Raw genomic sequence first — 14,834 nt, 5'->3', positions numbered from 1 at the left:
GATCTAAAATTAGAAAGCTCTCCAGCCGCATTCCATAATCGGATAAGCATTGGTAGGTTCCACCCTTACTTTTCAAGGGTTTTTGGTTCCATCTGTATGCATTTGGCATTCTTCGAGTCCCTCCCATGATTATGAAACATTGTGAAATGTTGTGTGCATCCACGCCAGTACATCTACTATTAAAGGCAGTGCAAAAGAGACAGATTTGTGCAACAGACCTTGAGGAAGGAAAAGCAGCACTGCCTCATCATTAACTGAATGGGTTCTATTTTCTTTCCCCAACCATACTGCTCGTCAGTTGATTCTCTGGTATTACTGTCAATGGTTAGATCATGCACGGAAGCTGAGCGAGCAGGAAAGCTGTGCAGTCAACACCTTCACCGTCTTTGCTCTATCCGACTCTATGGGTTTCATTTTTGCTATGATGCACATAAAGAATTATAAACAGCAATATCCTTATTTACTGAACTGTGTTTTCTGTTTAATGCACCAATTGCAATGTTAGTCTGCTAATGTGGAAACTGCCGTTTTGGGGTGTGGAATGGGTGAGATATGAGCCTTGCTATTAACCCAGAAGTTATTACTGCGCATTAACCACTAACGCGGAAGATTAACAAGATGCCGTCATCTACCGCAATAGTGGAGTGGAGGAGTAGACCAGTAGTTAGAGCATCAGGCTGCAAACTAAAGAGATCAGGGTTCAACTCCCGCTTTACCCACTGATGCTCCTGAGCCAAATTGACAAATTAAAGAGTAGTAAATCACCTGAACCGGACGGCATACACCCCAGGGTACTGAAAGAACTCAAACATGAAATTGCCGAGCTGCTGTTAGTGATCTGTAACCTGTCGTTAAAATCATCCATAGTACCTGAGGATTGGAGGGTGACCAATGTAATGCCGATTTTTTAAAAGGGTTCCATGGGTGATGTGGGAAATTACAGACCGGTAAATTCAACGCCAGTGTTGGGCAAAATAGTGGAAACTATTATAAAGAATAAAATTACGGAACATGTAGACAATCATGGTTTAATGGGATAGAATCAGCATGGATTCAGCCAAGGGAAGTCTTGTCTCACTAATTTGCTTCATTTCTTTGAAGGCGTGAATAAACATGCCAATAAAGGTGAGCAAGTTGATGTAGTAGATCTAGATTTTCAGAATACCTTTAACAAAGTTCCTCATGAGAGACTCCTAAGAAAATTAAAGAGTCATGGGAGAGGAGACAATGTTATGATGTGGATTAGGAATTGGTTATTGGAGAGAAAACAGAGGGTAGGATTAAATGGCCATTTTTCTCAATGGAGGAGGGTGAATAGTGGAGTGCCATATTGGGACCGGTACTATTTAACATATTTATAAATGATCTGGAAATCGGACAATGAATGAGGTGATTTAAATTTGTAGATGACACAAAACTACGTCTAGTAACGCTTTAGAAATGATAAGTAGTAGTAGTATTCAAAGTTGATAAAACTAGGCTGCATTTTGATTAAAATTTTTAATTGCGATTAAAGGCAGGGCATAGCCAGCAGTCCACTGGGGGAGGGCACAGGGATAGACTGGGGAGGCACGCATTTCCTCTCGCTGACCCCCTCCCCCCATATCAGATACCATACCTTTGCTGGTGGGGATACCGAAGCCCAACAAGTCGAACAAATCCACTGCCAAAGTGGCCTCCTTCTTCCTTGTGCCGCCTCAGAAGCGAGGAAGTCAGTGGGTTGCCTCCAGCCACCGATGCCGGCACTTTCTGAGCATGCTTTGGGAGTGTGTTAGTGGCTGGAGGGAAACCCGCTGACTTCCTTGCTCTTGAGGCAGTACAAGGAGGAAGGGGGTGACTCAGGCAGCAGAATTCTTCAGCTGGCGGGGCTTCACCTACCCCACCAGCCATTGAACAAGTACTTCAGATCTGGAAGGGGCCTAAGCCCATTCTCTCTCTTATATGTACACCCTGACATCACCCATTTTCTCCCTCTCTCATATGTGCCCCTTGTGCCTTCATTCATTCCCTCTCTCTCAAATATGTCTCCCCTCTCCTCCTGCGATTCTCTCTTCCTCTCTCCCCTCCCCCCCCATCCTTCCCTTGCCTCCTGGAGCATCGGCAGCTCTCCCTTCCCTCCCAGTTTACATTTTTATTTCTAGTAAGTCTTTGCCCTGCATCGGCAGCCATATTGAAATGCTGCCTTGGCCTGCAACAGGCCTTTCCTTCTGACCCGTCGTGCTGAAAACAGAAAGTTGCGTCAGAAGGGAGCGGGACGGATCAAAAGGTAAGGCCTAGTGCAGGATGAGGCACTTTTAAATACAGCTGCCGCTGCAGGGTGAAGACTTACTGAAAATAAAAAAGCAAACCAGGAGAGGAGAGAGAACTACTTGCGGTCCGGGAGGGGAGAGAGAGATGCCAGACTAAATGCGCATGCAGGGGAGGGATGGTGGTTAATTATTAATCACGATTAATAATTAACATGTTAAATGCGGAGTTAATCACAATTAACGTGCAGCCCTAGTTAAAACACATGTGGACTGTGAAAAATTGCAGGAAGATCTTAGGAAACTGGAAGACTGGGCATCCAAATGACAGATGGAATTTAATGTGGACAAATGCAAAGTGAAGCACATTGAGAATAATCATCCAAATCATAGTTACCTGATGCTAGAGTCCACTTTGGAAGTTAGTACCCAAGAAAAATATCTAGGTGTTATTATAGATAATACGCTGAAATCTTTTGCCCAGTGTGTGGTGGTGGCGGCCTAAAAAGCAAACAGGATGCTAGGAATTATTAGAAAAGGGATGGTAACTCAGACTACTATAATTCCTCTCCATGATACAAACTCATCTTGAGTATTGCGCTCAATTTTGGTTGCCGTATGTCAAAAAAGATATAGCGGAATTAGAAAAGGTTCAAAGAAGAGCGACCAAAATGATAAAGGGGGTGGAACTGCTCCTGTATGAGGAAAGGCTAAAAAGGTTAGGGCTCTCCAGCTTGTAAAAGAGACGGATGAGGGGGGATACGATTGAGGTCTACAAAATCCTCAGTGGTGTAGGACGGGTAAAAGTGAATCGATTTTTTACTCTTTCAAAAAGTACACACACTAGGGGACACTCAAATTACATGGAATTACTTTTAAAACAAATAGGTGGAAATATTTTTTCACCCTGGAACTCATTGCCAGAGGATGTAGCAAAGCAGTAAGCATAATTGGGTTTAAAAAAAGGTTTGGACAAGTTTCTGGAGGAAAAGTCTATAGTCTGCTATTGAGACAGACATGGGGAAACTACTGCTTGCCCTGGGATTGGTAGCATGGAATGGTGCTGCTATTTGGGTTTTTGTCAGGTACTTGTGACCTGGATTAGCCACGGTTGGAAACAGGATTCTGGGCTAGATGGACTATTGGTCTGGCAAAGTACGGCTACTCTTATGATCTTGGGCAAGTCACTTCATCCTCCAGAGCCTCAGGTACAAACTTATAGGCCGACGCTCAGAATCTAATGCCGGCACTAGAGACGATTAGAACTGGATTAGCCCTGGCCTTAATCTGCGCAGAATGTTCAGAGATCTCTAGCGCAGGAAAGAACATACACAGCAAAGATTAGCGTAAATAGTGTTTAAATATAGTCAAACGGATATTAATGAGGTCAATCCCTATTCCTCCCCAAGAAAACAAAGCCACCCTTACTGCTGGAAACCTAACGCCAGATCTGAGCTGGCGTTAGAGTGTTTGAAGAGGTGATTTCCCATAATTTTCTCCTTAAAATCTGTCGGTTCTGATTACATTTGGAAGCTGAAGGACAAAGCCGCCGAGAGGGGGGGGCAGGGGGGACAAAATTCCCCAGGCCCAGCGCTGCAGTCCCACCCGCCCTCCATCGTCGACCGTCTGCCACCAGGCCGGGCCCCCTGCATTGAAATCACAGTGCCTCTCACCTCCGTGTGAAAACGCTGCAGGCAGCAGGGTAGCAGATCTCCTCCCTTCGGCCCTCCTTCCCTCCCAGTGTCCCGCCCTCGCCTGACGTAACTTCCGCGAGGGCGGGACACAAGGATGGAAGGAGGGCCGAAGGGAGGCGATCTGCTACCCTGCTGCCTGCAGCTCTTTCACACGGAGGTGAGAGGCGCTGTGATTTCAATGCAGGGGGCCCGGCCCGGTAGCAGACGGAGGGGGGCGGGTAGAGGTGGGGAGCAGCGGCGATGACCTCGGGGGGGCGGGCCCCCGGGGGCAGCCTTGCCCCGGGCCCAGTCTCTCGGGGGCCTAGTGAAGGAAGCCTCTAAGCACTGGGAGTGAGTAACACACGTTGGCACCTGTTTTCTGCACTTAAATATAAGCCTTCCAGTGAAAAAAATAAATTTGAAAGGCCTATATTTAAAAGGCGCAGAGGAACAGAGCCCGTGTATGCTTCACTTCCGGGTTTGCCTGGCGCATGCGCACAAGGGATGCGCTTAGCATGAAACTCTTGTGCACATGCACCAAGCCCGTTCTTCCCCCTACTTTCAGTCTCACAGCGCGCATATTATTTGCATGCAATTAGTGTTCAGCTTTGGGGAGCTATTTTTCTACACTGTTCCTGAGCTATTCCGGGTGATGGTCATATAGCACCAGGAGTTCTGAGCATTGGCCCATTAGATTGTAAACCCTCTGGGGACAGGGAAACACCAACTGTACCTGAATGTAACTCACCCTGAGCCAACAATGAAAAGGTGTGAGCTAAATAAATACACTTCTAGAGTAAAGTTCACCATTCTAACTGCTCTACTTTACCTGGTATGCATTTAACATACAGTAGTAAATGCTCTGTGTTAACTACAAGACAGTTTTCTCAAAACGCTAACAAATCAATCATCAGTGCTAATTACCATGAATTAAAATGTCAATGCAAAAATTTTACACGTGGATCTGAAAAGGGGACGTAAAAGACCTTGACAGGTGCGGCCATTGGAGGGGAAGAGTGGATCGGGACGTTCCTGGAATTTACGTGCAATGTGACAAAATTTGGGGGATTTATGCCTAATCTAGGTACGTAAATTTCACACCCAATTTTATGCCTAATCCAGGTACGTAAATTTCACACCCAATTTTCCCAGCGCCAAACACCAATCTATATACGGCGCCCAGCCCTGAGCACCGTTTACAGAATAGCGGTTAGTGCTAATTTTTACCGGTGCCCAAATTTGGGCGTCATTTACAGAACTGCGTCCCAAATGTCCAATGCTAGTTTCTCTTCAGAATATATTGATGGCACACCTGGTTTTCAGGATATCTGAAATGTGAAAATATAGTAACCTAAGGAAGCATTATTTCACAGAAAGGGTGGTGGAGGCGTGGAATGGCCTCCCGGTGGAGGTGGTGGAGTCGAGGACTGTGTCATGGGATAAGCATGTGGGATCACTTAGGAACAGGAAGAATTAGGGGTTACAGAGGATGGGCAGACTGGATGGGTCATTTGGCCTTTATCTGCCGTCATGTTTCTATGTTTGAATATTCACTTCTCTGCCTCTTTTTGGATGTTCTAAGTGTAGGCTCTGGACCGTGAGGCGAGTATAGCCGTTTCTTTCTCTTTTGGCTGAAACTGAGACCCTCTAGATTATTAATGACCTTCCACCTGACCCTCTTAAGTATAAGAAGCTGGAGTCTGGCCAGAGCAGAAGGAGTAAAACTGTTAAAATTAAAAACACACACAAAAACCAGAACATAAGAACTGTCATACCGGGTCAGACCTAAGGTCCGTCATGCCCAGTATCTTGTTTCCCCAGTGGCCAGTTCATATCACAAGTACCTGGCAGAATCCCGAAAGTAGAAAGAAACTCTCTCTCCCCATTCCATTCAATCCAGCAGTGCTGTAAGTAGTACACGATATTACATCCAGTATTGTGTGAACAGTATTACATTCTCATCCTGTACAGAAAATAAATGTATAAGTGATCTTGAAATGATTATTGCTTTACCCTATATTGGTAGCATGGACTGTTGCTACTAATTTGGGATTCTGCCAGGTCCTTGTGACCTGGATTGTCCACTGTTGGAAACAGGATACTGGGCTAGATGGACCATTGATCTGACCCAGTGTCATGTCAGGTGGGTGAGCCCTTGGACCACAGTGGGAAAGCCCGACTGTGGTTGATGAGTCATTGCCTAGCACAGATGACAGGCGCGGTAGCGTGCCAGGGTCAGGGCAGCAAAGACACAGGAATCCTCACCGGTGTGCCACGTCTCAGGGGTGCCCACATGAATGAGGGCAGTAGTGAGCCAGGAGCTGGAGCATCTGAGGAACTCTCGGGCACAGGTGCTGAAACAGAACATGCAGAGGCACTGGAATTGGGTCTCAGGTGCAATTAAATGCCTCTGAGGCAGGACGTCACCTTGAGGCATCTTGTGTGATCCCCACTGCCGTCCCGATGGGAAGAAGCTGAGGCGCGCGTGCACACACACACCCTGGGAGCAGTGTCGTCAGCGTGGCGTAACCGATGGAGAACCCAAAAGATGCAGCGACGAAGACACGGTAGGACCATGACAGCCAGTATGGCTATTCTTAATTTCTTATGTTAAATTCCTTTAATTTCAGGCTGCCTTGCCCACTTATGAAAGAAAGACTAAATCTTAGCACAAAGATTTCTGCATTATGGACCAGCTTGGTAACTCAGTGGCAATGCCCATGTGGAATACCTGGGTTCAATTCCTGGTCAGGTCAGCCTGCAACAAGGAGCCGTGTTCTTCTTAGAAAATTTTGCCAGCCGGATGGCATGAAGGAGTAGCTGGGTGGGAGTCAGGAGAGTATTATACCATTTTCTGTTGTTAGCCAGGTGGTCAGTAAGATCATCCGGGTGGTCCACACATTCAAAAGGTTTTGAGGAGACCACTGGAGTCCCAGTCATTGAACAACGGCAACAGCTGGAGGCTGGATGTAGGGCCCATGAGTACAGGGTTCCAGAAGGAGCCCTTCCTGGTGCCTGGCCCCTGGCTGAGGGCTGTTGCTCCAATGACTGGACTAGAGCAGGGAGGGTAGATTACAGAGTGGGGAAAAGGCTCATGGAACTGGATCCCAACAGAAACAGGTTCTGATTGAGTAGAAAAGCAGAAAACCTTATGAGTTCTCTTGAATTCTAGTCTTGACAAGTGCTGCTGCTGTACTGGAATTCTGGCCTTTGGACTGACTTTTTGAAGTGATAATGAAATATTATGAAGTCGGTCATTACTCTGTGTTTGTATTTCCCCATAATACTTTGCAGCTGAGAAAGGCTAAAAACATTGAATGTTACAACATCTTGGAAGAAAAATGCATTTCCTCACCCACTCTTCCTTCCTTCTGCCTCAACCCGTCATCTACAGAAAAACAAATCTTCATACAGCGCATACTGCAACTGTTTTAGGCTGAAATATCCTTGGTAATTAGCAAGGTTGCCAAAGAGAATGGTGAAAAAAACCCTACCGAAGTTAAACAGTATTTAGCACACCATGGAGTTGATTTGCTTAGGGATAACCCCAGGAGCTTCCCACCAGGCCTCAGACAGACATATCATCTGGAGAGGAGAGGATCAAAGCCAAAAACACATACAAAATAAGAATAAAGCCAAAACAGCATTTTTAAAAACGTGCTTACTTGCCTCCTGCTACATCAAGATAGCTTTAGTTCACTGTTGTAAATCTGTGTTTCAAAAGTGCAGAATTAGAAATCTGATTGAACTTGCTCTGCCCCCACTGTTGTTTTCCGTATTTATGACCCAGAGTGAAAAGGTACCAGAAGTGGGGTTACAAATACCAGAGGTAAAGGCTAAAAACAACTTTCATTTTTGAAAGTTTTGTGTACTATAGGGTCAGTAGAATGAGACTCTGCAATTTCTTTCAAAACTTTGATGTTTTTCATGTCCCTACAGCCTAAAAACAGGAGGGACCCAAGGTGTTTATTTCTGGGGATAATTACTTTTGTATTGATTAATACAGTGGAGTAGCAAGGGCGGGGCGGGGCGGTCCGCCCCGGGTGCACGCTGCTGGAGGGTGCAGAGAGCAGCCGCGTGCCTGTCGGCTCCACTGGTTCCTTGCTCCCTCTGCCCCGGAACATGTTACTTCCTGTTCCGGGACAGGGGGAGCAAGGAGCCAGTGGAGCAGACAGGCACGCGGCTGCTCTCTGCACACTCCAGCAGCCAAGAATGCACCTGGGGGGGTGCGCAGCGGCGATCCGCTCTGGGTGGCAGCTGACCTAGGATCGCCATTGGATAAATATTTCTCATTTTTTAAAGACGTAATTAGTCCATACCTGAGGCTGAAATTTGGCAGGATTATTCAGTTGCTATCCCTCTATCTTGTGGTATAAGTCACACACCCCGCTTTTAATACCTTTTCACTCAGCGGGTCACATTTGGAGTTCCATATTTATGTTCAGTGCTGCTGTCACTTCCTGATTGTCCTTGCATTCTGCATTCTGATAGGTCAGCCTCTACATTTGACCCACAAGTCCTAGCAGAGTGCATCAGGGCTCTTGGTGAATTGCATGGTGTCCTAATCTGACCCTACTGGTCCCTTTCTTTGTCCTCTAGACTTGTGGGACTTCTTCTTGATTCCTCCTGACTACAAGGCAAAATACTCCATTTTGGCTCAGAGCATGCAGCATAGCTCTGTCTTTCTCCTGGTGGAATACCCACAGGGGTCCTTCCCCCCCCCCCCCCCCCAAATTTGGGTTCGGGCCCCCAAAGTCTGCTGTTTGGCTGGCAGGGGTCCCCAAGCCCTGTCAACAGAAGCTTTCCTGTGGAAATACTCACCACCTCACTGTCTGACTTGCTTCCTCTTCCCTCACACACACTTGGTTTTAATGAAATTGAAAATATGTGTGCTTCGCGCAAGCTCAATTTCACTAAAACCGAGCATGTGTGCCAGGACGGGAAAGCAGGGCAGGCAGCGCAGAACTAAGTAGAACTACAGGAAGGAAGGTTCCGCTGGCGGGGCTTGACCCCTGCCAGCCCAGGTATGTGGGGTTGCAATGGGGGTGGAGAGCAGCAGGGGCAGGGCAAAATGTGTCGCCCCACTTTGGGCTCAGCCCCTACCCCCCCCCCCCCCCCCCAAAATCAAGGTCTGGCTACGCCTCTGCTTTCTCCTCTCTTGGGAAGCAGATTCCTTTTTAACAATTCCCTTTATGACCAACTTCCCAACATCCTCAGTTTATTCTCCACATCATTCCATCTCTGTAACAAATTAAGACCCAATCCTCAGATGCTCCAGATCCATCTCTCTGCAATACTGTCAGCTGGTCAGCAACTGTTCAGTATCCAATTCAAAGACTCTTGCCCTGGGGTTGAAAGATTCTGGTTTCAGCTTCTGTATGCAGTTACTAAACTGTCCATTGTTATTTTGCAATAAACAGTGGAAATTCAAGGAACAAAAAAAAGAGTCTTTCTTGTTGGATGATGAGCTGCTGGTTTAACTGTCTGGATAGTAAGGCATATTCATGCTTTATGAGACAAGAACTGAACCAGTGCCATTGCAGGACACGGTCACATGTGCTCAAAAGTGCAGTGACAAATGTCGAGTCCTCAAACACTGCAGAAAAGATGACTTTCCTTCCATGCTTTGATTTCAAAAGGGTTATTACACTGCCAGAAAAGAACAAACTGCTTTGCATTGGCACCATCCGTCTTCATCTTTCTATGAAACCTTGTTCCTTTCAAGGGATACCAGACCATGCTAGGGCAGCTTACTTATTATACTCGCATTTTAAATAGTAATTTTATACCTGTTTGCAGCATTATGTGATTAAAAACCTCATAGTATTTGGAGTAAAAAGGTTAAACAGAGAAAGTGATGGCAAATAAGGGCCATAAGGCTCATCCAGCCTTTGCAATTTCATGCCTGATGCACCGCCATTGATCCTTATTGATCTACGGCTTCCCGTCACTTCTCTGCATCGACGGATCTTCTGTGCTTATCTCAACTTTTCTTAAACTCATTTACCATCCTCTTTTACTAATGATCTCCTCTTTGATTAGTGTAATGATGCAAATGCAGCTGAGGTAAGAGATGAAAATGAGTTATGCCTTTTTCAGGGAACTAGGATTGCATTTTAAATATTACTGTTTAACTTTTTAAATTGACCATGTTCTGGCACTAGCTTACATGATAAACATGATGGAGTTAAATTACTCTTAAAAAAGTGAAGTTGGCTGGCACTAATAGGTTACAGGTCCCTCCCCCCCAAAATATTTATCATAAGATTACATATGATAGGATCAGAAGTCACAGGATCACATGTCATTGGAATGGCCTTCAAATGAGATCAGCTTCATACAAGATTACATGATTTTTAGACAATTATAACCTAGGGCCCAATATTCAAAACATTTTAACTGGCAGGAGAAACTCCTGGCCATTTACATCACTGTCTGCGGCTACCCGGGAATATTCAGCAGCACTTGGATTGGATTTATTATTTTTAACCCGCCCTTGTCCAGCTTACAAAAGTACGTATATAAAGCCACATAAAAACATACAATTCAAATTCTTCACAATACAGATCAAAAAAAACTGGATAGTGGTGCCGAAAATACCCAGTTAGCATATAAGTCAAAATCAGTTATTCTGGGGGTTAGAGTTGGCACTTAACTGGTTAAGTGTCACTATTCAGCACTTAATCGGCTAAGGAGTCCTTTTATTAAGGTGCGCTAACAGATTTAGCGCGCACTAAATGTTAAGAAGCCCATTTTATAGCTCTGAATTTCTTAGCATTTAGAACGTTAGCGTGAACTAAATCCATTACCGCACCTTAGTAAAAGGACCTCCAAGATAACCACATAAAAGTCAGTCCTATCTTTATGTGGTTATTCAGAGCTGGCTCCATATACCCAGAAATTCAATGCCAGAGTCTGGACATGGCCCGGCACTAAATTTCCCTGTATAACACTGACAGCGGTCAGCAAAACATTGATCGCCGCTGGCTGAATATCTAACCCCTAGTTACTTCAGCAAACATTTGAATGTGTTAATTGATTAAGCAATTTAACTGAGGTTACATTTTAAGACTCCTGCGTTTTGCATGTAATACTTGTGTTTCATATATGTTTTTATAATATAATGACTGTATGTACTGTAACTGGATGTGAATATATTTTAGTAATCTACCTTGAAATACAGAATGGTTACACGGATAAGTACTCGGGTTAAAATTACATTCAAAGACTTTTTCCATTTTTTTATTTGTTGATTTCCATGATCTCCACTAACACTCCTCCAGTTGATCCCGTTGTATCCCTAGCAGGTCTAGTTCCAAGGACATCCACAACGAATATGTAGGAGAGAGATTTGCATGCAGATCTATTTCAGGCACATTCGTTGTGGATATCCTGAAAACTTGATGCCTTTGGGGTATCCTGGGCAAGGGAGCAATCTAGGATCAGCTTAAGACACACCCATCTAGGCATGATCAGGAGATGTTTCTGGCAAGTCTAGTTCACTAATTCAAGAACAATACTAATAAACTCATTTAAAAGAACCAATTCCAGCAGTGCAACCCGCACTGGACTACCAACCCTATGCTCTAACTCAGGGGTCCTCAAATCCAGTTCTTGAGGGCCACGACCCAGCCTGGTTTTCATGATTTCCACAAAGAATATAAGTGATTTCATAGTTAGAATCCTGAAAGATAACTTTAAAACAATACAGGAACGTAAGACCTTTGAAGTCAGAATGATTAAATATTTTGACACCCAACAGACAGGACTTAACAAGGATCTGGGTTTTCTAGCCCGTTATAAACCATAAAATTGTATTTCTCTGTTTATCACCCTCCTCTCACCTACCCACACCCATCCTGTTAGAATATCAATGAAATGCTTTGATGTCCCCATGCATACCTTCTACCCATCCTCCCACCTGTTAGACTGTCAAAGTAATGCTTTGATGTTTCTCTTATATATACTATCTGCTACCACATTTGCTTATTTCCAATCTGATGAAGAAGGGCAACCTTTGAAAGCTAATCAAGAAATGTATTAAGTTATGTCCAATAAAAAAGGTATCATCTTATTTTCTTTTCCATGTTTTATTTTGTTTGATTTCTATTGATAACACAAAGAATATGTATGAGATCTATTTGCATGAAATGGAAGCTGTAAATATAAACAGATCTCACACAATTTCATTGTAGAAGTGCTGAAAACCGGGCTGGGTTGTGGACCCTGCTCCAACCTCTAGACTCCTAATTCAATATTTTCAGATTCAGTCAAAACTGATTAACACATTTAGTTCTGGCAGAGACACAAGGAATGGAGTTCTTTACACAAGACGTAATCTTGATAACTTTAAATGTCCTTGTATTGTCAGCAATTTACAGCAGCCCAGACTGCACCAGCCATTTGTAAAAATCAGATATGCTGGCCTTTGCTGCTCCGTTCCTTGTCACCTGTCCTTTCCAAAGTCATCTCCTGCCCTTAACTGACCTTGTCGATAGAGCTTACACATTCATGAAGAATAAATCCCAAGGAGGACAGCGATTTGCATAAACCAGACAAAATCCAGCCACTGGGAAAGTCTTACACAGCACTTACAACATTTTGCTCCCTGAAAGCACTGCTTTAATTAATTGCCTGGTTCTTCCTCCCTGTTTCCTCCCACTGCCCAACAAGTTACAATGGAATATTTAAACTCAGAAGTGGAAAGATTGGAGGCTGTTATATTAAATAGATCACACAATGGGACCAGCCATAAGCCTTTAATTCAACCATGCGCTCTGGAGCAAAAAAGAGATGGCCTTCTATGAGGTTAGGTAGCAAACTATTCTCACTGCAAGGTGCAAACCTCATTTCAACACCCTGACTTCAAAATCCACAGCTTTCACTGACGCTTTTCCTTCCCAGCTTAGTTTAAGAATTACAGAGGATGTGCTCTTCTGAAAAATTCAGGAACGAAATGAGAGCCATGTGTAGGGGGTACTAAGGTGGAAGCCTTCTAACAAGGACTTCATGAAAAAGTTTCTGTGATGTGAAAACCAAGTTGGTAGAAAGTGGAATTCAATAAAATAACAAGATACTTCACCTTGTAGACAAGTAAGTGCTATATTATTTTAATAAACATATAAACACTGATTGAAAAGCTTTCTAACACGGCAGCTATAAATTGCTAGATAGAGTGGTAGGAAAAAGTTTAGGAACCTGTGGTCAGACTGTATTTCAAAGACTCCTTAAGTGAACAGAAGCAGCCACAACCTCTACATAGTACAAAGTTAAAACATGCAAAACAAAATATCACTCTCCTTAATTGCCAGTTTTATTTATTTGCAGCATTTGTATCCCCCATTTCCCCACACATTAGCAGGCTCAATGTGGCTTACAAGTCACCGTATTTGGGAGCTCCAATATGGCCGACGTTAAACAAATACAAACAGAATCAGGGTAAGGGAAGGTAGGGGTAAATGGGAACAATTATAAATGGCAAAGATGTAAGAAATAACAGTGTCGTTTAAATCAGTGCAGAGTTGAAGTTGCTAATCAGAAACAGCAGGGTAGGCCTTACAAAAAGTTCGCCTGAATTTGCAGATGGTCATGTATCGTTTTATACTATCAATCTCAATTTATATCATCAAGCATGCAACAGAATTGCCTGGTTGAGAAAGTTGGCAATTGAAGAGAGTGATATTTTGTATGATATAGTCTCTTCTCTATGGGGGGTTTTTACTTAGGCGCGCTGGCGTTCTTGGTGCGCTTTAAAAACAGGAGCACGCTAAACGCTAAAGAATTGGGTGGCGGAGCAGTTGGGGGGAAGAGGGGGTGGTGGTTGGGAGGAGAGGATAGGGGAGGGCAGACTTATACGGTCTGTACCAGAGCCGGTGATGGGAGGCGGGACTGGTGGTTGGGAGGCGGGGAATACTGCTGGGCAGACTTATACGATCTGTGCCCTGAAAAGGACAGGTACAAATTCAAGGTAAGGTATACACATATGAGTTTGTCTTGGGCAGACTGGATGGACCATGCAGGTCTTTTTCTGCCGTCATCTACTATGTTACTATGTCTATGTATTCCTATGGGCGTCTTTAGCGTGCGCCTATTTTAACGCGTGCCAAAAATGCCAGTGTGCCTAAGTAAAAGACCCCCTATATTTTTTGGATTTATTATATAAATAAAGTTGTAACATGACACAGTTTTGCAAATTTTAATGCCTCGTTAGTTTTACTATTTATTTTCAAGAGTACCTCTGTCAGCAGAAATAACTTCCCAACATTTCCCTTAGCTGGTTCAGGGGGAAGTTATCAAGTCAGGAGGGGGACTGCAGTACTGCAGGTTACTGACCATGTAGAGGTTGTATCAGTTTCTGTTCACTCGGGGATTCATTCAGATACATAATTTGACCAGGGGTCCTAAATCTTTGCATCCAGCTGTGGCTATGTGCCTACCGACACAATTTTAAATACCATTTGCATAGCTGCAAATACAGACGCTCTCTGTTCCTAGGAAGGGTCTGGACTTATTTTCAAGGTCTTCAATTAATGTTCTCAGACACTGTAAGAAGCAACTCCATCCCCATCCATCAGGACAGCAGTAACAGTTCTGCCACTTCGTACCGCAGCCAGATGGCAGATTTTGGGTGGGCATGAAATGTCCTCTCTGCCCTCCCTCCTGCTTTCCAGCAATTCTCAGCACTCCCCCCACACCAAACACTGAACTTACAAGACATATATACAGTTACTTATGCTGGTGGGGATCCTCAAGGAGAGAGGGTGGAAAGAGGATAAAAGTTGGCAAGGAGAAGTTTGGTGATCACTGCCAGCCAGCAGGGCTAGAAACCCCCAGGGAAGGCCAATGAGAAAAGACAAGGCGCAGTGCCCCATCGGGTGCACGGAGCCGACTATAACATGGCGCCGTGCCCCGATGG

General features: G+C 44.4%; 1 protein-coding gene across 4 annotated transcripts in view; it reads right to left on the bottom strand.

The window, feature by feature from the left end:
• Positions 1 to 14,834, bottom strand: part of TOM1L2 (target of myb1 like 2 membrane trafficking protein) — a 112,302-nt gene that overhangs the window by 72,685 nt on the left and 24,783 nt on the right. Inside the window, exon 1 of one of the 4 annotated variants that reach the window (XM_030211337.1) lies at positions 5,764 to 5,841. The exons of the other annotated variants lie outside the window; for them this stretch is intronic. The gene's annotated coding sequence lies outside the window, so the exon portion shown is untranslated. Of the gene's footprint in view, positions 1 to 5,763; positions 5,842 to 14,834 lie in introns of those variants that run through there. 4 annotated transcript variants of the gene reach the window in all.

The sequence above is a fragment of the Microcaecilia unicolor genome, chromosome 8, assembly GCF_901765095.1.
Source record: "Microcaecilia unicolor chromosome 8, aMicUni1.1, whole genome shotgun sequence".
Lineage (NCBI taxonomy): Eukaryota > Metazoa > Chordata > Amphibia > Gymnophiona > Siphonopidae > Microcaecilia > Microcaecilia unicolor.
This window is presented reverse-complemented; position numbering and strand designations above follow the sequence as displayed.